The 25164-nt window shown below is 43.4% G+C and overlaps 1 long non-coding RNA gene across 1 annotated transcript in view; it reads right to left on the reverse strand.

Annotated features, from left to right (window-relative positions):
• LOC117064137 overlaps positions 1–23249 on the reverse strand; it is a 59326-nt gene extending 36077 nt beyond the window's left edge. The window contains exons 1-3 of the long non-coding RNA XR_004429277.1: positions 23145–23249; positions 22735–22886; positions 10446–10632 (exon numbers count right to left, since the gene is read on the reverse strand). This is a non-coding gene — a long non-coding RNA (uncharacterized LOC117064137). The remainder of the gene's footprint in view (positions 1–10445; positions 10633–22734; positions 22887–23144) is intronic.
• Between the last annotated feature and the right edge of the window lie 1915 nt (positions 23250–25164).

The raw sequence follows: 25164 nt of genomic DNA on the forward strand, positions 1-25164 counted from the left end.
AACCACTGACTTAAGTTTATTCTATAATTATTTCAACTTAAAGAATCAGGAACATTCTCTGATATTTTGCCTTTGATTTCCCATAGTACTGGAGACACTGAACACGCTTAATAAATACAAGTTGTGCAAAGGAGTCACAAACCCTCACTAGACCCCAGAAGATAACCAAATATATTCTATCCCCCAAGAGCTCTTGCTGACTCAGGCATTAGGAAAATGACAAATATTCTTTCTGTTGTGCTGCAGCATTTTGGTAAACTGCCCAGTTTAACAAGCAGCATATCTGAAATATACTACCTGTTCTTTGAAGATTGAAAATACTGTAGGGAAAAACATATATAAAACAAGAAAAAATAAGGAAGTTCTATGTGTGCTGTGTTACTATATAGGAGACTGAGAATAGACTTAAGAGAGTGCAGCATCTGTTTCCAAAACAGCCAGACAGAAGGGAATTCTCTTCCTATTCTCATTACTAAATACTCAAAAGAATAACTGATTTGGGGAGTAAGGGACAGAGCAACTTCTTTCTCCTTCCTGTGAAGATGAAAAGCCAGCGTGCTGGCTTCCATATGAACTATGCACTTAAAAGGCAACCATCTAAGCAGCTTGGAGGGACCGAAAGTCCTGTGTCTGACTGCTGCCCTCACCGGCAGCAGGGATGCTGAGCCACGAGCCATGTCTTGGCTGGTGCACAAGGGAGAGGCTCATTCTGTCTGCCTTCTCTTCTTCCCTCCAAAAGCTGGCTCCAAGGAACTTTTATCTACTCAGTGTTACAAAGAGGAAGACAAATGGGTGAAGTTCCACCAGCTGAGACAGGGTCAGAATCCTGAAAAGACCTCATGCCAATCTAAACACAGATTCAAAAGCAAGTGAGATCCAAGTCTAATGAGACTATGCAGAGATTGCAAGGTTCATGCAGTACAGAAGATAACCACCTTAGCAATTTTCTTTCTTGAAACTCTTGATTAGAAATCCACTGTCCCCTCCTTTTTATTTATTTTGTTTTTTTGGTGAGAACTGTGAGTGTACCCATCTAGCTAATATCCATAGCAAGACAGAAAAAATGTTTAAGTTATCCTAAGCTTGTATTCCAAAGCAAATTTTCTTTTCAAAAACAAAATATAGATAACAGAATAATTAACAACACCTATGTATCCACCATTAGAATGAATAGTTAAAATCTATTAACATTTATATATTATATAAATTATAATTGGCTCGCATTACATGTGGTATTTATGTCCCATAAAGTTACCACAAACACTGAATTCTCAAATACCAAACCATTGCTCCTAGAGGAAATATAAGATTAGCTTCCTGTGAGCCTCCGGCATATGTATCCATGAACAGAGTGTGGTACGGTTGTGCAGGGTTTATCAAATGTTTTACATAAACAGTATCATACCGTTTCAATATTCTGCAACTTACTTCCTCCACTTAACTGTATGTTTCCAAAGTCTATTTATATTGAAACATATAGATTTAATTGATTGAAACTTCAGTACAGTAATTCCAAGACTCAGCAATTAGATGATATCAATCACCAAGAATTTCAAGCACTTTCAGTGAAAACATATTCTTCATCCTACACCTTAAAAGTTGTCTTAAACAAATGTGGTCACAATATTCTTTTGTTAAATCAAATATAATGTAGAATATAATCAGAACCCCTCAGTACATCAATGTCATCTTCAATCAGGACCACTTCTCTGATGTCATCTCCCATCACTCAACCCCATGCAATTTATGCTGTGGTATACATGCTTTTCATGTCTTTGGCCCTTTCAAATACTATTAGCTCTGCCACGTAGGTTATTTCTTTCCTTCTTTGTCTGGCAAACTCCTAGACAACCTTCCAAACTCAATGCAAATGCCATCTCCAGAGGAAGATTTACTTGAAAGCCAATGAAATTTAAGCTTCAGGCCTCTCAATTCCACAGGTCTCTACAAAGACCATGGGAGAGATTTAGCAAGGTATCCATGTGGACATTGTATTTTTGTAAAATCATAGGATTAAGGTTTTTTTTTTGTTAAAGGGCCATCCAAATGATATAATCTTAAACTAAATAACAAACAGAGATGGAGACTCTCTAAAGAAAATTATATTTATCTGGGATAGCATTGCAATGAGAATGTGAATGTCATAATAAACTATGTGCATATTTGAGGAGGGTGGAGCAAGGGGAAGTTTCTATTATTTATTTATTTATTTATTTTGAGATAGAGTCTCACTCTGTCGCCCAGGTCGGAGTGCAGTGGTGCAGTCCTGGCTCACTGCAACCTAGTCTCCCGAGTAGCTGAGATTACAGATGCATGCCGCCACACCCGGTTAATTTTTGTATTTTTAGCAGAGGCGGGGTTTCACCATGTTGGCCAGACTGGTCTCAAACTCCTGACCTTAAGTGATCCACCTGCCTCAGCCTCCCAAAGTGCTGGGATTACAAGCATGAGCCACCGCGCCCAACCAAAGGGGAAGTTTTTAAAGGCAAAATGAGAAGAAATACATCAAGTATTTTGAATCAAGTGTCCTTGCCTACAAGGTTCAATAACAAGGGTGGCATCAGTCCAAGGTGAGACAGGCAGTTTGCTGGATAGACATCCTTGCAGAAGTATTTTCTGTGTAAGGTTACTGTGGGTTTTGTGCAAGGCTGTAGTTTTGGCCATCTTTTGTAACTGTTCTTGTTATGAGGCACACATGCGTGAGAACCCTCCCTTCATGGCCTTCTCTGCCCCCATTTGTCAGGGATTTAACTCAAGTGACTCCATTTTGATTCTGACAACCTTTAAAAGCTTCAGACCCCTCTAAACCTGGATCTGCCCTGATCCCCACTTTTGTGAAGCTTTCCATGACCTCCTGAAAGAGAAGTCCTGAGGTTCCAGAGCACTTTATGTCTAATACTTAATATGTTTTAGTATAACTTATCAGCCCATATAATTGCACAAGATATTAGAGAATTTTTGTTCATATGTCTGTCTCAACAGTAGGTATTCAACAAAAACTTGTTAAATGTGTATTACTGATGAAAATACAGAGATTCGTGAGCTTATTTGCTGTCTGTTCCATTTTCAGACCCTGCCACCATCCATCTTCAGAAGGAGCCTTCCAACTGCATGCTCACTGCACACCAGCAGACAGGGAGGGGCCAGAGGAAGCCAGATGGCAGCAAGAGGGAAAAGAAGTTTTCAGGAGGGTTGTGGGAAAGAATGTGAAGTCAAATTACAAAAGGAATGGGAGTCAAACAGAAACGAGGCTGAGAGTTCAAACAGGGAAGGAGACAATAACACAGACCCATCATCTGGGAAGAGTTCTTGTTTGTGGTGGTGGGGCAGTTTCATTTAAAAACAAAGGGAAAAGTTCAAAGTACATAAAAAGGAGATATGACGAAAATAGGTATTTAGTTACAACTGGGTAGATTAAATTTGAGAAACTAGCTAATCCTGCACCGTAGCACTTGCTGCTGCTTCCACTGGACAGCCCTCCCTGGATGTCAGCTCTCACACATCCTTCAAGAACCAGCTTCACTGTGACTTATCTGAAGCCATTCCTGGGCTTTCCTGCCTGAATGCTCCAGATTTCATTTCTCCCTCAGCTCTGCAACCAAAACTATAAACATAACTACAAGTGTGTTTTTTACTTATTTTAAACATCTGAGTAAGTACTAAACCATGTGTAAATAAACTATTCTTTATATTTTCATCTGACAGTCTTAACTTTCCCACAATTAACTACTAAATAGAAAATTTTAGTGTTTTTTATTTCAAGTCATCCTTTTATCCCATGTACCCAAGATAGAGTTATGTTCTAGCAAAATATGACATTGTTCTGGTGAGAGACAAGAAGGCAGGCAAAAGCAAAAGGCAGAACCAAAACACATTTGAAAGCACTTCCCATGGGAAAGAATGTCACATTTGAAAACAGATTCCTCCGTTGTTTCCTTGGTTTAAGCGGAAGTTACTTGCTTTGTAAAATTACAGTTGAAACCATTGTTGCCGAGCAAGAGATTCTCTATTCTCCTGTGGCAGTTATTACTGTGTCCGAGGCAGGCTCAAATAGAATCTGAGATCATTCAAAATTTAAACAGTGAATGCAGCAATCAAAATGTCACTGGGGTAGGGGAATGAATGAATAATTCAGCTCACTAAAAGTTAACATTTAGAAAAGACCAGACTTGCAAATTCCAGGAGGTAATGAGAGCCTGGAGTAAGATGGTCCCTACCCCCCACCACCTGCTTCAATTTAAAACAAACAATATGACCATGAAATCTGTATGTTGACCTCCTAGACACCCTGCTTTTTAGGGGTGCATTCAGATCTGAGGAACAGCAGCCAGAGAGTGATCCAAACACCCTGATGGGGCATTCAGGAACATTATTTGACTTCAGTTCATCCAACACTTCCTGAGCTTCTACCAAGCCAGATACTGGACTGGGGGCAGGGAATGCAGAGATGTACAAAACCATCACCGCCTTTGAGGAGCTCATGGTCTGGGAGAGTGGCTGACAAAGACTCAGGGATCCTGCATCATGGGAGGGTATAATAAAGCGATGACAAGGACAACAGGATCCCTGAAAGGCCCACTTGCATAGGCTTGTGTTTGTGGTGGGGAGTTGTCTGGTATAAAATCTAGATGGCTGGTGACTGTCAGGGAGCTCCAGCAGCAAACTTGGGGTTCAGGACCAGGCCCTCATGAGGGCAGCTTTGCTATTTCATCCCACTGTGACTACAGGTGTGGTGTTTTCTCTGCCTAGGATGTCCTCGCCTCCTTTGCCCACCTGGAAACCTCTATGCCTCTGCAAGACATCCACGTGCGCTTTGCTTTCCAGGTGAAAGCTCTCTTGGCTATCCCAGACAGCCTCAGGTGCCCAATTGTCATTAACAAAGACAATGACCACATCCTGCGGCGGCAGCTCCTCGTCTGATTCAGCAGATGGTCTGCGAACAGACCGAGAAGGTCATGTTTCATCTTGTCTGCATGTGCAGAGCCTGACAAATAAGGCACTCAGTAAATGTTTGTTAAAATGAATGAGGCCGAGTTCCACTTCGCTTAGGAGGGTGTGGCTTCCATTCTAACAACAAGAAAAAGCTTGACATTCTAAAGCATCGTAACTTTTCTTGAGCCCATCTTAGGAGGTGAGGCTACCAGACAATGAAGTGAACACAATTCCAAAGACTGACAAGTGCCTCTGACCAAAGTGGGGGACACACCTTTGTCAGAGATGGAGGAGGACACGGCTGCCCGAAAAAGCAGGTTGGAAGGAAACAGTTAAAATGGTAATAAATTCTTAAGTGTGGCCTAAGCACAACAATGTTAGTCCCAGACACAAGGAGCGGGATTCGTACTCACACGCGAGCTCTTTTCCAAGGCCTCCGTGGGGGCTCCTGAGGACGCTGGGAGGCAGGACTGGAAGAGCAGAGAAGCCATGTCCCCCACCACGAGCCTAACACAGAGTAGCGACGAGCGCGGATGCAGAGTCAGCCCATGAAGGGCAAGGTGGGGAAGGGACCCTGAGAAAGCTTACGGCAGCGCAGGCCCCACAGGAAGCACAAGGAACCTGCCCATAAGGCCTCTGCTCCACCCCCGCGGCTGTGAGCGCCCACTTCCGGGTCACTTCCGGGTCCTGGGCTCGCTCGCTCTCCTCTGCGTCCGGCTGTAGCCTCCGGGGCCTCCATGCGGACTCCTTAGCTATGACACAACCAGGCTCTGCATGGGTCCCCCCTCCCAGCGCTGCAGCTCAAGAGACTCTCCAGACAGTCAGCTGGGGCCGTCGCGGGCCGCCTCACTTGCCTCTCCTGTCACGGGGATGACTTTCTCATGCTGCCTGTTGCCCAGTGTAGAAGCCATCGGGTCATAGATTTTCCTTAAGGTTTTTAGTGTTTTAAGTCTCAGCGGTCAGTCTGGTACTTGTTACATCATCTTGGTCAGAAGCAAATGTTCAATTGATTTTCCACAAAGGTGCCAAAGCAATGCAATAAAGAAAAGAATGCCTTTTCAATAAATTATATAGAAACAACTAGATTCTCACATGCTAAAAAATAAACCTCAGCACCTACCTCCCATCAAACAGAAAATGTTACATGATGGGTGCATAACCCGAACATAGCAGTTAACATAAACATAATAAAGTTTTTAAGGGAAAGCATATCTCTAAAAAGAGTAGGAAAACATTTCTCAGGAAACAGCAAATAACAACAATGAAAGAAAAAAATGGTAGATTTTATCAAAATTGAAAATTTTTGCTCATCAAGTGACGGTTAAGAAAACAAATAGGCAAGCTGCTGACTTGGATAAAACATTCACACAACTAAAAACTATTATCTAGGATGAATAAAGAACTACTGTAATCCAATAATAAAAAGACAACTAAACAGTGGTCAATTAACATGATCAGATACTTTACAAGGAAGGTATACATATGGCCAATAAGGATGTAAAAAATCGTTCAATGCCATTAGTCATCAGGGAGCAGCAAATAATTAAAACCAAAAGACATACCACTACATAACCACAAGAATGTCTAAAATTAAAAACACTGACAGCAACAAATGTTGGTGAGGAAGTAGAGTGACTGGAACTCATATATTGTTGGTGGAGGTATACTGGTATCTAGCAATTTCTTGCTAGGTAACATACACTTACCCTATGGCCCAAAAGTTCTATGCTAGGTGTTTATCCAAGTGAAGTGAAATATATATTCATTTAAAAAGCTCAGATTTATAATATCCAAAACTAGGAAACTCCCAGGTATCTGTCAATAGGAAAACAGATACACGAACTGCAGTATATTAATATAATGTGATGCTGCTCAGTAATAACAAGGAACAAATTATTAATACACAAAACAACATCAATGAATCTCAAAACCATGCTAAATGAAAGAAACCAGATAAAAAAGAGTATGTACTACTGTCTATACATTATAATTACATTTATTTGAAATCGAGAATAAGCAAAATGAATGTACAAAAAAAAGAGAGCTATCCATCAAAACGATGATACCAAAAAAATCAGATTGATGGTGCCTCTGGGGAGGAAGGAATGGTGGGCATTAGCTGGCATAAGGGATTTTCTGGCATTACAGTACCATTCTATGCCTTGATAGGGGTTTGGGTTATACAGATTTAGGCAACTACCAAAATTCAACAAATCATAACCTTAAATATTTGAGCATTGCATTGATTGTAAAATTTACTTCAAAAGAAAAAAATGGATTGATGGATGAATAGAGGGATGGAAAAATAGATACATATGTGATAAAACAAAGACAGTAAAAAATAGTAAAGTCTAGGTGGTTGATATATGGATGTTCACTTTAAAATTCCTTCAATTTTTCTTTATGCCTGAAAATTTCATAATATAAAGTGATGAGAAAAATTGTGTTAAATGAATAGGGCAAGATGCTAGTCTCAGACAGGCCAAAGTACTAGGACGGGGACTCAAGTACAAGGTTACAGAACAAGACCAGTTAAACAGGAATAATAGTAATAATGGCCATCATTTATTTATTGGATACTCACTGTACAGGGCCCTGAACAGGGCACTTCTCAAAACTCAGCTTGCTTAAGCCTTCCAACATACCCATTTTACAGATAAGACACTAAAAGTTAGAGAACTTAAGTAATTCATCCTAAGCCCCACCCCACAGCCAGAAAGTGAGTGAGCCAAGGTTGAGCCCTGGCCTATCAGATCCCAGGCAGCTTATCCATCATGCTGTTCCTCCTTTGCTACGCCTCAAAGGGAAGGCTGGAGCTACTTACTTGAACCAACAGCATTTAAGATGAGAGCAGGGCTGATTTGATGAGTCACTGGAATTATAGAGTCCAGTCATGTGTTACTTAACAATGGGGATACATTCCAAGACTGCATCCTTATGTAATTTCATCATCATGTGAACTCATGGAGTTCATTTACACAAACCTAGATGGTGTAGCCTACTATACAGTTAGATTATATGCTATAGTCTAATGCTCCTAGGACACAAACCTGTACAGCAAGTTACTGCACTGATTATTGTAGGCAATTGAAACACAATGGTAAATATTTTATGTATCTAAACATTTCTAAACATGGGAAAGGTACACTAAGATTTGATATAAAGGTTAAAAAAAAAAGATACTCTTGTATAAAGCATTTGCCATGAATGAAGTTTGCAGGACTGGAGGTTGCTCTGGGTGAGTGAGTGGTGAGTGAATGTGAAGGCCTAGGTCATTACCATATACTACTATAGACTTTACAAACTCTGTACACTCCAGCTACGCTAAACTTATGTTTAAAATACAGTAAGTGTGATATGACTTTACAACAGCTACAATGTCGCTAGGCTGTAGAAATTTTTCAGCTCCATTATAATCTTATGGGACTATATTTTAAATTCCTTCTGATTGGGCAAAGAATGAACTCCAGAGTCTAGGAGAGGGGTATCAGAACTGAGGTTCCGCAGTATGCACTCTATGCGGCAGGGACCACATCCCTCTCGTGTTCCTGTTATAACCCTACAGTCACAGTACGTGTAGGCATTCCACAAAGGTTTACTGGTGAATGAATAAATACATACAGAAATAGGAAACCAGACAGATCATTATAAATTCTCAAGCAGGAATGTGACTATGTGAGTGGGAAAATCATCTTTCTAGATCAATCTTATTTCTCTCAAACTGTACTTCTGAGATTCTCCAAAAGAATGCAACTTCTTTTGAATGGCTTATTCCTGGAAAGGTTTTTTGTTGTTGTTTTTGTTTGGGTTTTTTGTTTGTTTTTTGCTGACACTGGAGGTATTCTTTGCACATTCTAATGTATGCCAAGAAGTCTGTAAGAGTTCTGAATAGTCTCAGAATCTTGCTTTTGGAAGATCTTTAGAGGTTGTTCAGGCTAGCAACTTATCAAATACAGGATAGTAAAAGAGTCTTGTAATCACTTTTCTCCCTCTTTGCCGGAGAAAGAGCAAAGATTCTAATCTAACAGCAATAGCACAAATGAGAACCACAAAAATCTCTTCTTGAAAGATTCTTAATCTGTGGGAGAGAGTTGCTTTATGAGAGGCCAGGGGCCAGAGCAGGCATGGTCCAGGTTCTGAGTGTTCCAGAGAAGACAGGTCTGCCTGTGCCGTCTCTAGATTTGGTTTTCTTAAGTGCTTTGAAGACAGTTCTATATGGTAGGCTGGGTAATGGAAAAGAATGCCTCGCCTAAAGACGCACTCAAAATAATTTTCTATTTCTGGTTTCTTTAAAAAAGATGCTCCCAAACTACTCTTTCAATGAGATTAAAGCCTATTTGCTTCTTTGTTCAAAAGGAATGGGATTCCTTATGTATTTAATTGAGGACCTTTTGGGCTATTTAGATTCTTTTACAGAACTGGAATTCATCAGTAGGTTCTGGTGTTAATGTGGCTGAACCGCTTCAGAACACTCAGTGATTCCCACAAAATCCCAATGGTGTAGTGTTGTTTTTGTTCACATTGTGCAAACGAGGAACTAAGACTCAAATAGTCATTCCGCTGGTACGAGGAAGAACAAGAGAAGGAGAACTGATCTTCATGCCCGGGTGAGGTCTCTTGACTGTCAGCTTGGTCTTTTCACAACAGAACTTGAGTGCCTGTTTTTACCAGGTGCTAGCAATTAAAACACAAATGGATGAAATCACTCACAAAGTCATTCCGCTGGTACGAGGAAGAACAAGAGAAGGAGAACTGATCTTCATGCCCAGGTGAGGTCTCTTGACTGTCAGCTTGGTCTTTTCACAACAGAACTTGAGTGCCTGTTTTTACCAGGTGCTAGCAATTAAAGCACTCCTGCTAATACTCGTCACAAGAATAGCCTGGGAGTCCGAACTCAGCATGTTTGGTTGTTGCTATTTAGATTCATGACTTATTTTGAAGCTGTCAGGCATTCCCTGAGACCTGATGCCAGATTTGTAGTTAAAGGAGAACCATGACCTATCTCCAGAACATTCCCTGTGAGTCTGAATGGGATAGAAGTTATAGATCCCTATGTCTTCACTAAGTTCTTAGTATATTCAGAATGGCTCATGCTTACATCCTTTCTGTCAGTCCTCCATCACTCTCTGGAACGTGATGTAAGATCATCAATGAAGCAGAACCACTGGGAAGCAGCTAGAAGGGAGTCAGCCTTTGAGTGGGATGGGCCCATGATTTCCTTGCGTCTTGCTTCTACATCATTGACAAGTCAAGGTGCTGGCTAAGTGGAGACTCAAAACAGGAGAATTCACAGACGGTTCAGACAAAAGTAGCTTTTTTGTTTTTTTTTAAGTGGAATTATCTTGACCAAGTCTGGCAAAGCATATGGAGACCTAACTAAAAATGGCAGCCAAGAAAGGATCAGAAGGGTCTATAACCTTTGAAAGAACTCAATAGTACCTGGCCACATCTTCAATCTCTAATGCTGGGGGATGATAAATTATTCAGATGAAATAATCTTGGCTTCCACTCACCACAGCCCGAGAGCATTGATCCACGTCATCACTAATGATGATGAGCATCACCAATCCACACAGGTCTTCACAATGAGATGCCAACATGAAATTGAGTGACAGCATTTCTGCTTTAGACTGTTTACCCCTTCCTCACCCTGAGATTTCACATGCTCTTCAGTGGGCCTCCAGGAGTGAACTGTCCTTCCTGTTAGGTCAAACAGCAACATGAAGATCAATTATCTACCTATATTCCCTGTTGGGCTCAGCGTTTGGGGTAGCGAAGGACTGATTCAGATCCCCCTGCTGGTATGGAAGACAAATCCATTATCTCACTTCCATACCAGTGCTTTTAACATCTAGATCAGTGCTTTTAAAACTTAGATTTGCCTAAGAATTATCCATGTATCTTGTTAAAATGCAGATTCTGATGCACTAGGTCTTATTGGTTAGATACTGTGCCTTTCTAGCAAGCTCCCAGGTGATGCCAATGGTCCTGGTCTATGGATCACTCTTTGAAAGGCAAGGAACTATATGACTGTGAAAAGTAGGCCCACCCTCCAGACTCTCTCCACCCGGGTCTAACCTGTACATTACAACAATATCACACCTCTGCTCAAATCCACTCTCTCTCTCTGTTTTTTTTTTTTTTTTTTCAGATGGGGTCTCGCTCTGTTGCCCAGGCTGGAGTGCAGTAGCACGAACTGGGCTCACTGCAGCCTCTGCCTCCTCGGTTCAAGCGATTCTCATGCCTCAGCCTCTGGAGTAGCTGGGATTACAGGTGTGTGCCACCACACCTGGCTAATTTTTGTATATTTTAGTAAAGACAGGGTTTTGCCACGTTGGCCAAGCTAAATCCACTCTTTTGCCTGACATTCAAGGTCCTGTACAAACTGATCCTACTTGCTTTGTAACCTTTTCTGTCATTGCTCTCTTCTCATGATCTGCATCTCAAGTAGATTGAACTATTGCTGCTTCCCAGCCATACTGCCACTCTGCCTTTATTTTGCTCTTTCTTCTACCTGGAATGTTCTTGCCCACCTCTTTCAAGGCCCAGCTCAAGTGCTGCCTCCTCTATGAAGCCAAATGAGTCCCTCCAGCCAGAGGTCTTTTTCCTTCCTCTGGCTACTGATGTCACTTTATAGCTATTTCTCTTGGGGACGCTATCACTATCTGTCTTGAACTATGACTTGTGGACCGTGTCTTTTATCTTGTCTCTACTATTATTCTTTGTAAACTTTCTTAGGGCAAGTTCTATTTTGATTTGCTTGTAACTGGTAGACACTTATCACAATGAATTATACATAGCAGGTACTTGGAAGTAAGTGCGTGTGTGTGTATATCAGTTAATTTTATCGGAGTACAATTTAAATCAATAAAATGCATAGATTTCAACTGTACTGTTCATTGAATTTTGTACCCAAGCAACTACCACCCAATCAAAATAGAAAACTTTTTCATCACCTCAGAATACTCTCTATTTCCTGTTCCAGTCAATCCCCTGCAACAGCTCCCCTCCCTAGCTAGAAAATAACTGTTCAGATTTCTACCAGCATAAACTGGTTTTGTCTCTTCTTGAATTTTACATAAGTGGAATTATAGAAAACCTACTCCTTTATCTGGCTTCTTCCACTCAACATAATGTCCATGCTGCCACACTTTGGAAATAGCTTCTTAAATAATTCACTGATGGGGGCGATGGAAGCGTTGGTTTAGTGAAATCAGACTGGCCTGGGGACTTTCCTGAATTCAAGGACATTTTGGACTTTCTGTGCTTGCTTCCTGCCTGATGTCCACCTGTTCACTAAATTACTGAAGCTCCTTGAAGCCCTGTCGTTCTCTCTCTGCCAGCACTTCTGCCTCCTCCGCAGTGCCCATGTGTCTTCCCACTACTGCCAGCAAAGGGCTGTCTCCCGACTGCCTTCCCTACCAGCTCCCTGAGACTCTGTTGCTGAGCTTCAAGGTTCTGTGTTCCCTCGGATTGGCTCTGTCTGTTGGAAAAGATGTGCTCTCCACTGTTGGTTTTTGTTTCTTTTTGTTTTTGCCAATCAGCTTTTCTTCTTTGAGGATGAGGGTGGGTCACCCTCTGAGGCTCAGCCAAAGTCACCCATCCAGTGTCCTCCATGCCTATGACCTGCTATGGCTCATATCAATTCTTTGCCAAGAGGCAAATGCAACTGGAGCCCCCAGTGGGTCGCTGGCCCTGGAGTCTCCCGCGTGCTGCGACCTGGGAATTCTCACCAGACCTCACCTGAAGTCAGCTTGCTCCCCCCTGGCAGGCCACATGGCCCAGCAGTGCTGACAATGGCAGTAGGCCATTCCTGGCTAACAGACTTATGCTTGGTCTGGTTCTTAGTGTATGCTGGGCTGAAAAGAGCAAGCATTGCTTCCTCCCCATCATAGTAGTCACAAAGGGCTTATTCTCGTATCTTTTATTAACTTTGCTGTTGTCTAGGTCAGAGTTGCCTCTCCGGGCCTATGTGTGACTGATAGGGTGAAAATGAGGCCCAGACTGGACAAGTCCTAAATTACGGCTCTGGAAAAGGAGAGCCAGGCCTGCACCTCCTGACCCTGAGACGTATGGCTGAGATGTGAGCAAAAAGCCAGGTGCCACCCACAGTGAATTGTCTTAATCTGGGAATAAGGAAAGACAGCCATAGAGTCACTCTGCCATTTTGCACTTTTTTTGTTTTGAGATGGGGTCTTTGTTGCCCAGGCTGGAGTGCAGTGGCACAATCATGGCCCACTGCAACCTTAAACTCCTGGACTCAAGACAGCCTCTCACCTCAGCCTTCCAAGTCGCTAAGATTACATGTATACACCATCATGCCTGGCTAATTTTTAATTTTTTTCTGTAGAGACAGGGTCTTACTGTGTTGCTGGGGCTAGTTTTGAACTCCCCTGGCCTCAAGTGATCCCCCTGCCTGGACCTCCCGAAGCGCTGGGACTACAGGCGTGAGCTACCACACCCAGCCCATTTTGCACTTCATGGGATTTCATTTCCTGATTGCTCCTGAAGGACATGTGTTCCTAATAATGTGGAACACCCACATAACCCTTGCAGCCCTGTGAGGTCGGCATTGTTATTCCTGTTGTAGGAAACCACAGCCCAGAGAGGGTGCTGACCTGTTCCTGGTTGTGTAGCACAAATGGCAGATGCTGGATTTACATAGGCCTGGCTCCAAGCTGTTCCTACCACTCCATCACCCTGCCTTTCTGTCTGGCTCCTGGAAGGTGATGACGATGTCTCTGATCTCATATATCCCATCAAAGTGCTTAGATGTGCTGACCACAAAGCTCTTCTCGGCCCCTTACAGCACTTAGTGGTGGGAAGCCAAGAAGGAGCTGGTGCCTTTCCCCTCCCCGCCAAGGGATTGCTGGAGCTTGCGGTTCCCACCCATATGCATTAGCCTCTGCCGCATGACTTGATATTTGTGGTATACTGACAAGGCCTATTGTATTAGTTTGCTAGGGCTGTCGTAACAAAGGACTGCAGACTTGGCTTAAACAACAGAAACTTATATTTTCACAGTCCTGGAAGCTGGGAAGTCCAAGATCAGGGTGTCAGCAGGGTTGGTTTCTTCTGACGCCTCTCTCTCTCTCTAAGCTTGGAGATGGCCATTTCTGGAGTTGGCTTAGCGATAGCCATTTTTTCTCCCTATGTCTTCATATCATCTTCCTTCTGTGCCAATTGTGTCATAATATTCTCTTATAGGACACCAGTCATAGTGGATTAGTGCTTTAATTGTTTTAACTTAATTACCTCTTTAAATACAAATATAGCCACATTTTGAGGTACTGGGAATTAGGACCTCAACATACACATTTTGGGGGAACACAGTTCAGGCTGCAACACCTATCCAAAAATATTTGCCATTCCAGGGTTACAACACATTTCAAATTCCTACCATTGGTCCTCTGAGCTAGAGTTTCGTTAAAGTGCAAACATTTTAACAGAAGCAAAGAGTATGGAAACACAGATTCCTACTAACATTGCAGTCATTTTTCCCTATAAATTATTCAGCCCAGTGCCAAGCCTGCTGAGGTGGCCTCAGGGCAAATTATTTGAGAATGAGGGGAGAAATTAAGGAATAAACTATAGTTTAGGATTCTGCCCAAGAGCCCGGGACAACATGTGGTACCGTATTGAGCTGTGGCTTTATGGATGGAGTGTAGAGGGATGAAAGATGCTGAAAGAAACTGAGATAAGATTTACCCACTTTTAGGATTTTGCTGGGCACTGTGTGGTGGTGTGTTAAGGTATGAATTTTGGAATCAGGCAGAACAGGATTTGCTGGTCACCAGCTGTGAGCCCCTGGGCCAGTTGCTTGAGCTGTCTGGATCTGTTTCCACGGACCACAGTGGGGAGATATTAACGCCACGCTCCTGGAGTTGTGATGATGAGCCGTCCTCCATTGGGCAGGGAAAGCATGGAGCATAGCAACGGCGCACAGAGATGTTCAGGAAATGAACCTCATGCACTGCTCCAACACTCCATCAGAGTACACAGAACAACCTAGATCCCAGAAGATGTTTCCGAAGTGATATGGAAAACTTCCTTCCTCACGCGAGTGGAACCAGGATATCCCAGAGCAAGAGCAACCCAGCCGCAGACCTGACATTCGAAGCAATAACCAGGACCAAACTAGTAAGCAGATTCCAGAAGAACGAGAGCTTTCCAGTGTCTGACCTGGCCCTCCGATGGAGAGGGCGCCTGCTAAGAGGTGGCTTGGAACACTCTGAGGTGGGGACAAGGCACTTCATTTTGAACTTGAACCCCAAAGTCCACGAGTCCAAGCTGAACAGTTAACCCCAGAGCAAACCACGCCGCAAAAGACCACAACGTACAGGCTAAACAGCCCGGACAATCCAGAAGCCAAATCACTGGGAGCTGTTCATCCAGGAGGGGAACCAAGGCCAAAAGCCACACTGAGATCAGAAAGCAAAGGTGCTCCCAGCCAATGGGGCTGAAGAGGAGCAAGGCAGTGATAGACCAGGAGAGACTCTGGAACCAGCAGGAAAACCAACTGCCACCAGCTGCCTGTGGCTGAGAGTGGAGCCATATTATATGCCCTTTAAGAGTGAATATGCAAATTAAACCCTTTCTGACCTGCAGAGAGTGAGAAAAGACCATGTCACAGCACCTGCCACCCACCTCCTGCACTCAGTGGGCCTGTGCCTTGGCACGAGCAGGGAGTGGAGCTAGGGCTCTGCTGTCTTCGAGGACAGTCTCAGCATCTGGGGCAGCCCACCTGGCGAGTATCTTGCCATCCTGAAGGTGATTTTGTTGATACAGATTCAAATTTTTCATATAAAATGGCCTCTAAACACAAGTCCAACACTGCATCCGATGCTCAGCTCAAGGGGGCAATATTGACAGTGTGCAATTTTTACCACATGTACTGGCCAGACAGCCTGAATCCTGTGAAAGTCTACTCTATATTTGGTACCTAAGAATGCAGGTGGGGGTGGATCCTGAACTGTGAAAAATAAGTATTTGTTGTTTAAGCTACCTAATCTATAGTGTTTTTGTTATATAGCAGCCTGAACTGACTCAGACATATGAGTAGTCAAATTCCTAGAGACAGAAAGTAGACTGGTGGTAATCAGGGGCTAGAGGAAGGAACACAGAGTCGGTGTTGAATGGATACAGTTTTACTTCGGGAAGATGAAAAAGTTCTGGAGATGAATAGTGGTGATGTTTGCACAAGAATGTGAATGTATTTATTGTCACTAAACTGTACACTTAAAACGGCTAAACACTAAATTTTGTGTCATATAAAATAACATATGTGTTCCCACAATTTTTTTTTTAAGAATTGATACCGTGTAACTAATAGACATTCCCCTCACCAGGAAATCTCTGACCAAACAGCTCAATTAGGTTAAGAACTATGTGCTCAGTGAGTGTATCCACTGGTGTGTTTTGTGGCCATTTTGGCTTTGCCTCCACTCTCGCTGGAACTGAAGATGCCCAGCCTGTCAGCTGAGCTGCCAGTGGGATGGTTTGTCCCAGCTTTGCAAGGTTAGCCAGAGAGGACTTGGCATCTCTGAGGCTTCTCCCCTTTACCAATAGTGGCAGTCAGGGGAGATGCCTCTTTGCTCCCGGTATTTTCTTCCAGGCAGAAACAATCTTAACAAACGGACCATTCTGGCCTCTGGTCTTCCTCACTTCTGCTCAGCAAAAGTGGAGTGGCCTCTGCCATGAGGGACAGCCTCGTGTACCCGCCCCTTGCTGTCTCCATCTGCTTGGGAGCAGTCCCACTGCAGGAAGCCCACCTTCTGCTCCCCATTCCCCGTGCCTGGGCCTGGGCCTGGGCCTGGGCCTGCCTGTTGCTGGGCTGTTGTGATCGGAAGCCCCCATGCCTGTAGATCTAACCCTCCTCCTCACATACCATCCTCAGTAGTAGGAAGGGTGCTAGGTTGGTCTCTGTCTGCCAACTCCTTTGTCTTTCCTCAATTCGTTTAGAAGTTGGGTGGCAAGAGCAATACCGGCAGGAGGCTGGGAGAGCTAAACATGATTTCTTATTGTGGTCCTGAAACCACTAGGGGATGAGTTGCTACATTCCTCTGAGGACATTGTCATGCTCTGGGTCTCATCTCAGCCCAAACAGAGGGGAAGGCAGCCTGGGAAGCAGGGTCCTCCATCTGAAGCAGAGCTCACCCACTGAGGTGCGCAAGTCCTGCCAGCCAGACTCCAGAGCAGCTGCTGGAAGGACATTCCGCCCTGGAAGGATAGAACATGACACTGGGGGGACCAGGTCACACAAAAACAAGACAGCCTGGCCAGAGGAGGCAGCAGAAAGCTCCAACATGGTGGTTCTTTTTCTATTGCTGGGTAACAAATTATCAGATATTTACCAGCTTAAAACAACCTGTGTTTATGATCTCACAGCGTCCGTGGGTCTGGAGTCTATGGAAGGTGGGGCTTGTCTGTCACCTTCAGATCCAGCCCGGGGCAGAGTTCGCACGTCAGTCGTTGCTGAGCAGACAGCATTTCAGCAACAATCTCAGCCTCTGACTTGGGGGGTTTAGAATTAAGTCAGTGATCTGGGATATAGAGGCCTGGTCACAGCAGGCTGGGTCCTCAGCTCAGGGTCTTGCAGGCTGCAATCCAGCTGCCAGTCAGGCAGGGGGTAACAGTCAGCACACACCTCTTACCACCAAAGGCCCCCCAGGGATCTATGAATGCCTGGAGTTGGGAGGCTGACGGGAGGCAGCAAGTTACAAACCCCCATAGGGTACGATTCAGAGGCCTTGGGTAGCATAATCAGACAAGATTAGAAAGAAGGCACAAAGTCGTGTACAAGGCCAATTCGGCAGCACATAGCATACCTCTTCTGGGGCTCGGGCCAGCACAGCAGCAAAAGAGAATCATACCTGAGAGAGAAGAGGGAGCCTGCCCACTGTGACCAGGCCTCTGTCTCCCAGATCACTGACTTAATTCTAAATCCCCTGGGTCAGGGGCTGAGATGACTGCTGAAATACTGTCTTCTCAGTGAGGACTGACGCAGGAACTCTGCAGGGCTGGATCTGAAAATGACAGGCAAGTTCCATCTGCAAGGAGTAGGAAGGCAGAGGCCACCAGATGCCTTTAAGGTTTTACTCTTGACCCTGACTTCTCCAGAGGAGCTGCTCACCTAAACCTTTGCTCTCCTGATGGTCCTCATTCTACCAGCTTTGTGCTCCTAAACCTCCAGGCTGCTTTTTCTACCTATGCTGCCTTAGGCCGCCAACTGATGACAAATTGTCGGCCTCGACTTCTCTGCTTTTTTCTTCTTCTTCACTTCTGAGGTCTTCGCTCCTGATGAAAGGCTGGTATTGAAAGGATTCCAGCCACAGCCTGGACCACACCCCAGGAGCCAGTCTGTCGATGCTGTTGTCTCAGTACCTTTCTCATAAATCAGCCAGGGAGGAGTTCAGTCTGCATCCTGGCCAGAGATCGATGGCGCTAATGGCATCTGGTCTATTAGAGGTGGAAGAGTTACAGCCTGTGCAAGTCTGCAGCGAATTGCACCATCAGCTCTGCCAGGTACAGACTCTGGGAATATTCCTTGGTAGTTCTCTGGTCACTCAGAACAGGGCACGGTAGAAGGAAAAGCCTTGTCACAGGGCCCTCTGACAGATAGTTCTGTCCTATGCCAGGTTCCTCGTCCTTCCTAGTCCTAGGGACACAACCCCTTGCAGTCATCCCATAAAGTAGTTTTCTTGATTATTACTGTAATAGAACTGTCTGTAGACAGTCATCCTTCTCCCAAAGACTGTAGCCACTCTGCAAATTATCCTCACAGAGCACTTTACGCTGGACCACGCCAAGGATGAGGACCTGGAGGAAGCATCTGGATAGATACAGCCTGTGCCGTGCTGCATTGGGAGGGGGTCATCCCAGTGTGGTTCCAGGATCATGGCTCTTGGAAATCCCAGTAAGGATGCCTTATTCTAGAAAATAAGCTTTATGGTTAGCAAAGATGACTATGTTCTCCTTATTAATGGGTACCATTGGAAGATAGCGCATCCCTGGACCTACTCCCTAGGCCACTTCCATGGTAAGGCTCCAGTCCCTCCACACAGGTTCACTCAGGAACATCTCTTATTATCCAGGCAACAAGATCCTATTTGCCACATTGTATTCTCTTAGACCCATCTTTTAGCAGCTGTGACTTATGCACATCTTCATCTCTAGGGTATCAAAATCCAAGATCTCTAAATCAAATGTAGGCGATGGCTGGAATTTCCCCATCCTGTGGGCAGCAACTTTTGGGAACACTGACAGAATAGAAGAAAAAAAGAGTCTGGATTCTATTTGCATCTTAACACCAACGGCTGAATGAAGCCCTGACTCCCCGTTTTGATGTGCTACCAAGTTTGAGTCATGCTGACACATGCCCATCTGTCAGGTGGAATAATGGGGTTTTGAGTGGCTTGATTGTAGCCCAAGGATTAAAGTCCTGCTGAGTTACCTGGTGTTGAGTTAAGGCAGTAAAGAGAATGCTCTTCTCTGCCTAAACCAAAGCAAAGACAGAGCTTTTTCCGCTAATGGCAACTCCTAGCCATAGATCTGTTGCTAAAAGGAAAACAAGCCCATCTCCTGTTTGTTCTTTAATAGCCTCATCTCTGATGTAAGCAGCCTTCCCACCTCCAGAAACTCAGCATTAAAGTGACATCATTGAAATTTGCCATAAATACTGCAAGCACTTTTTTCAAAATGATCTGGTTTATGAGCAGGGTAGCATAGCCATAACAACCACCCGTTTCAATACCAATGAATTCTATTTGAAATAGCCTGTTCATTATTCCATCCCAGGGTCTCTCACCCCTCCTACTTGAAATGCAAAGCAGAATTTTTAAGATTTTGATCTCTGAAGTCAGACATAACTAGATTCAATCCCAGCTCTGAAAATCACCATGGGGTGTGAAAGTCACAAAACATGTCATCAAAATTTTAACACTTCTTCCATCAAGAGCTGGGGTCCATTGTCCCCATCCTTGAATCTAGGCTCTGTGACTGCTTTACCCAATAAAGTGCAACAGAAGTTATGGTACCAGTTTCTGGACCCAGACTTGAAGAAACCAGCAGCTTCTACTTGCTGTCTCCTGGGATGTTCCTCCTTCTCAGCGCCCAGTCATCCTGCTGGGAGGAAGCTCAACAGCTCGTGGAGAGGTCCATGGAGAGAACACCCAGGTCCTCAGGCCCATAGCCCCAGCTGCACTCCCAGCCAACAGCCAGCACCAATGTGCCAGCCCTACAAGTGAGCCATCTTATAAGTAGTCATCTAGCCCCCAGGCTATGAATAATGCTACTGTGAACATTCATCTACAAGTTTTTATGTACACATATGTCTTCACTTCTCTTGGGTATTTTCCTAGGAGTAGAATAGCTAGACCATATGGTAATTCTATATTTGACCATTTGAGGAACTGCCAATCTGTTTTCCACAGCGGCTGCACCATTTTATATTCCCACTAATGATATATGAAGACTCCAGTTCTCTTTATCCCAGCCAACGCATTTTATTATATGTATTTCTGCTTAGAGCTAGCCTAGTGTGAGTGAAGTGGTATCTCATTGTGCTTTTGATTTGCATTTCTCTGATAGCTAATGATACTGAGCATCTTTTTATGCACGTATTGGTAATTTGCATATTTTCCTTGGTGCATGTCTATTAGATCCATTGCCCACTTTTTAATTGGGTTGTACGTCTTTTTATAATTATTTGTATATCCTAGATATTTAACAGTTATTTGTATATTCTAAATATCAATGTGCAAATATTTTCTCCCATTCTATGGGTTGTCTTTTTTTTTGTTTTTTTTTTTTTCTGAGACAGGGCCTTGCTCTGTTGCCCAGGCTGGAGTGTAGTGGCACAACTGTGGCTCACTGCAGCCTCAAACTCCCGGACTCAAGTAATCCTTCTGCCTCAGCCTCCTGAGTAGTATGGACCACAGGCATGAACCACTGTGCCCAGCCCTTTTTTTTTACTTTCTTGATGGTCTCCTTTGAACCACAAAAGTTTTTTATTTTTATGAAGCCCAATTTGTCTGTATTTTCTTTGGCTACTTGTGCTTTAGGTGCTATATCTAAGAAACTATTGCCTAATCCAAGGTCACGAAGATTTACATCTATTGTTTTTAACAAATGTTATAGTTTTAGCTTTTACAGTTAGACTTTGATCCATTTTGAGTTAATTTTTGTATATGGTGTGAGGTAAGGCATCCATTTAATTCTTTTACATGTGGATATCCAACTGTCCCAGAACCATTTATTGAAAAAACTATTCTTTTCCCCATTGAGTTATCTAGGCACCCTTGTTGAAAATCAATTGACTGAAAATTTGAAGGTTTATTTCTGGACTCTCAATTGTATTCCATTGGTCTATATGTCATTCCTTATGCTACTAACACACTATCTTGATTACTATAGCTTTATGGTAAGTTTTGATATCAGGAAATTGAGTCTTCCAACTTTGTTCTTCTCTTTCAAGATTATTTTGGCGATTCTGAGTCTCTTGCATTTCCATATGAATTTTAGGATGATTTTATCAATGTCTACAAAGAACCCAGCTGGAATTTTGATGGAGATTGCACTAAATAACTCTATAGATCATTATGGGGAGTGTTGCCATCTTAGCAATATTAGGTGTTCTGATTCTGGAACATGAGGTGTCTATTTATTTATTTAGGTCTTCTTTAACAATGTTTTGTAGTCTTCAGAGCATTTAAGTTTTGTACTTCTTTTGTTAAAAATATACCCAAGTATTCCATTCTTTTTGATGCTATTGTAAGGGACAGTTCTTGCTGTTTTTTCAGTACTAAGAAGGCCTTCCTTGCTAATGGCTCTATCTTAGAACACAGATATTTCAAACTACATAGGAGTTTTAGGTTTCTGGTTAAACTTTAGCTATTTTACAGTTAATCAACTGGAAATAAACTACATAATAAAGACTTTTCCTTTGCCCTGCTCCAATAGGATCTAACAAATTAAATTTATATTTTCAAGGAGCTTACTTTTCATTTTATTTACTTTTGTTTCTCAGTTCAAATGCAATCAGCAGGAAAACAAAATGTGGCCCACTATGCTTTCCTCAGACCTATGTTAAATAACCTTACTTTAAAGAAACATAAGGCAGAAGTCCTTTCCCAGCTACTTTCCTTGGAAAGAATTCTATCTTTGGGTTATTTCTGTATGCCCTTTCAGCAATGCAATCTTTAGTCTCAACATATGCGGATATCAAGTTTCTTCTTTCTTGGGAATAATTAGAAAAAGCATAAAATGGAGTTTAGAAATAGAAAAGAGATGATATAAAAGAAGAGCAGTGGGAATTTTGCGAATCAACCTTGACAGAAATGAAGGGAGCTGACGGCAGGGCCTTTTGTGCCTTGAATAGCTCCTGCTCGGTGAGGAGGGGCCTCTGCGGAGGGACTCTACTGCCCAGCAGGGCATGGCCCGGCTGTGGCTTCAGGCATCAAAATCAGAAAAAACCAAAATGGGCTTCTTTTTTTGTTAGCAAAAAGTTTCATATATACCAAATTTTAAAAATACATATTTGTCATAATGAACAAATACAATGTACCTCCAGGAACCCACCACCCCAGATTCAACAATCATCAACTCATGACCAATTCATCTATAAACCCACCAATCCCCCACCTCCACCTCTGATTATTGGGAAGAAAATCACAGACATTACATTATTTCACCTACAAGCCTTTCGCTGTGTATGTATATATCCGTATCTGTATGTGTGTCTGTGTGCGTGTGTATCATTTTAAGATTATAAAATATCCAACCAGGTTCAAATTTCTCCATTACCTCATAATTTGTTTTCCTGACAGTTTTTTGGATCAGGATCCAAAAACTTATGTGAAGCTTCATGTGTTGTAACTGGTAGATGTTTCCCTTCGAGTCTTTTAATCCATGTTCCAGTGAAGATCCAGGCACGAGGGAAAATGCACATGAGTCGTCTGCAACAAAGCAAAATGAATGTGTGTTGTCCCGTGGAAATTGTAGGCGAGGACAGTCTTAACCACTTTTAGCAACCAATAACAATGAGTATAAATTTCACAGGTCATAGATTCAAAAGCATAAAAATGTAACTTCATTTTACCAATTTTTAACTTGAGCCCCCCCCATTCTGTCTTTAGTTTGAAAACTCAACCTAGCCTCAGATATATTTAATCAAATGCAGTGAAATTTCCATTTTAATTACATTCAGAACATACCTTCCCTGATTTCCTCCTGGAGCTGATGTGATCCACTTAAATGCAGCTTGTGGTGGTGGGGAGGAGCTTATCTGAGCTCCTTCTATTTCATTTTCCCCCTCTACATTAATTTTTGAGGCCGGGCGCGGTGGCTCAAGCCTGTAATCCCAGCACTTTGGGAGGCCGAGACGGGCGGATCACGAGGTCAGGAGATCGAGACCATCCTGGCTAACACGGTGAAACCCCGTCTCTACTAAAAAAATACAAAAAATTAGCCGGGCGAGATGGCGGGCGCCTGTAGTCCCAGCTACTCGGGAGGCTGAGGCGAGAGAATGGCGTAAACCCGGGAGGCAGAGCTTGCAGTGAGCTGAGATCCGGCCACTGCACTCCAGCCTGGGCTACACAGCGAGACTCCGTCTCAAAAAAAAAAAAAAAAAAAAATTTTGATTACTGTGTAACAAACTGCCACAAACTTAGCAGACTAAAGCCACACTCATTTGTTAGCACAGAGTTCTGTAGGTCAGAAGTTCTGCACAGCACGGCTGGCTTCGCTGCTCAGGGGGCAAAGTCCTCTGGAGGCTCTGGGGGAAAATCCACTTCCAAGCTTGTTCCTGTTGTTGGCAGAATCCAATTCTTTTTGGTTGTGAGACTGTAGTCCTGGTTTCCTTGCTGGCCTTTAACTGGGAGGTCACCCACGTCCTTACACATGAACCCCTCCATTTTCAAGCCAGCAAGCCTACATCAAATCTTCCGTGGGCTTCAAACTTAACTCCCTTATCTGTAGCCAGAGGGAGAAAATTGCTTTTAAAGGGATCATGTGACTAGGTTATTTCCCCCTCCCCACAGATCATCTCCCTGTCTTCACACCAACTGATGTGGTAACTTAATGGCATCGGCAAAATGCCATCACAGCAGCTTCTATGTGCATATATACCAGGGACTTGGAACCAGGGTGGGGCGATGGGGTCTCAGAAGTTTGCCTACAATGGTCTCCATGAGACACAGCTGCATCCTTAACTGTCCACGCCATACCTTCTGATGGTGGGTCTCCTCATCCAGTCTTGAGTCCTGCTCTCTCTCTCTCTCTCTCTCTCTCTCTCTCTCTCTCTCTCTCTCTCTGTAACCTCCAGCTAACCTCCAGAAATGAGAAAGGCAGGACTGGGGGCTGAAAGAGAGGTTGCCCCCAGTGTGTTGTGAACTGCAGCTCCAACTCTGATGGCCCTTCAGAGTTGGCCCAAACTGAGACAAGGAGACTGGGCTTTTATATCCCCACATTGCCCAGTCATTGGCCACAAGCCACTTCTTGGAGGAAGGGGGTGAGGCCTTACCTTGTGGAAGGGATTGATGCCTAATCAGTTCCCTGTGGCTGAGGGCAGTTTCTGACGACGGACCCAGCTGAGAGATACCTGCTGTTTGCAGTTGCTGGGGAAATGGGTGCCTCTGCCCAGAAGAGGGGATACCAGTGAGCGCTGCAACAATATCCACTCCACCCATTTGTTCTCCTTTCCACATCACAACTGGGCCTGTCCTTTTGAATATATAAGCCAAGAACGTTGGATTTTCAATGCATGAGCTAGCAAAAAAAGACTTCATATTTTACAAACCATCCTGCCACAGGAAAGTGGATATTCAAATGCATAGTATCCGTTATTATTAGTTTAATGTATAATAGAATTTCGTTGATATTTTTAGTTGTGCATATACTACTTTACTGGGTGTTTTCATGTCAGTAAAAAATTTAACCTCCCTCACATCCTTTCTGGAACACAGTGAGAAATAAAAGCATCAAATATTCATGTGTTCTCATGGATTATTTTACACCTGGAGTCCTACTGTTAGATATGAGTTCTAAATTTCTTTTCAAATAATCAATATGTCAGTATGTTCAATTCTTTGCCTCCTACTTTTAAACTTAACTTCCTCGTAGAGCAGTCTTTTTCGATTACCTGCTCCACCCTAACTCATTCCGATTACCTGCTCCACCCTGATTCATTCCAATTACCTACTCCATCCTGACTCATTCCGATTATCCGCTCTGTCA

Source organism: Trachypithecus francoisi, unplaced genomic scaffold (assembly GCF_009764315.1).
Source record: "Trachypithecus francoisi isolate TF-2019V2 unplaced genomic scaffold, Tfra_2.0 Lachesis_group19, whole genome shotgun sequence".
Taxonomy (NCBI): domain Eukaryota; kingdom Metazoa; phylum Chordata; class Mammalia; order Primates; family Cercopithecidae; genus Trachypithecus; species Trachypithecus francoisi.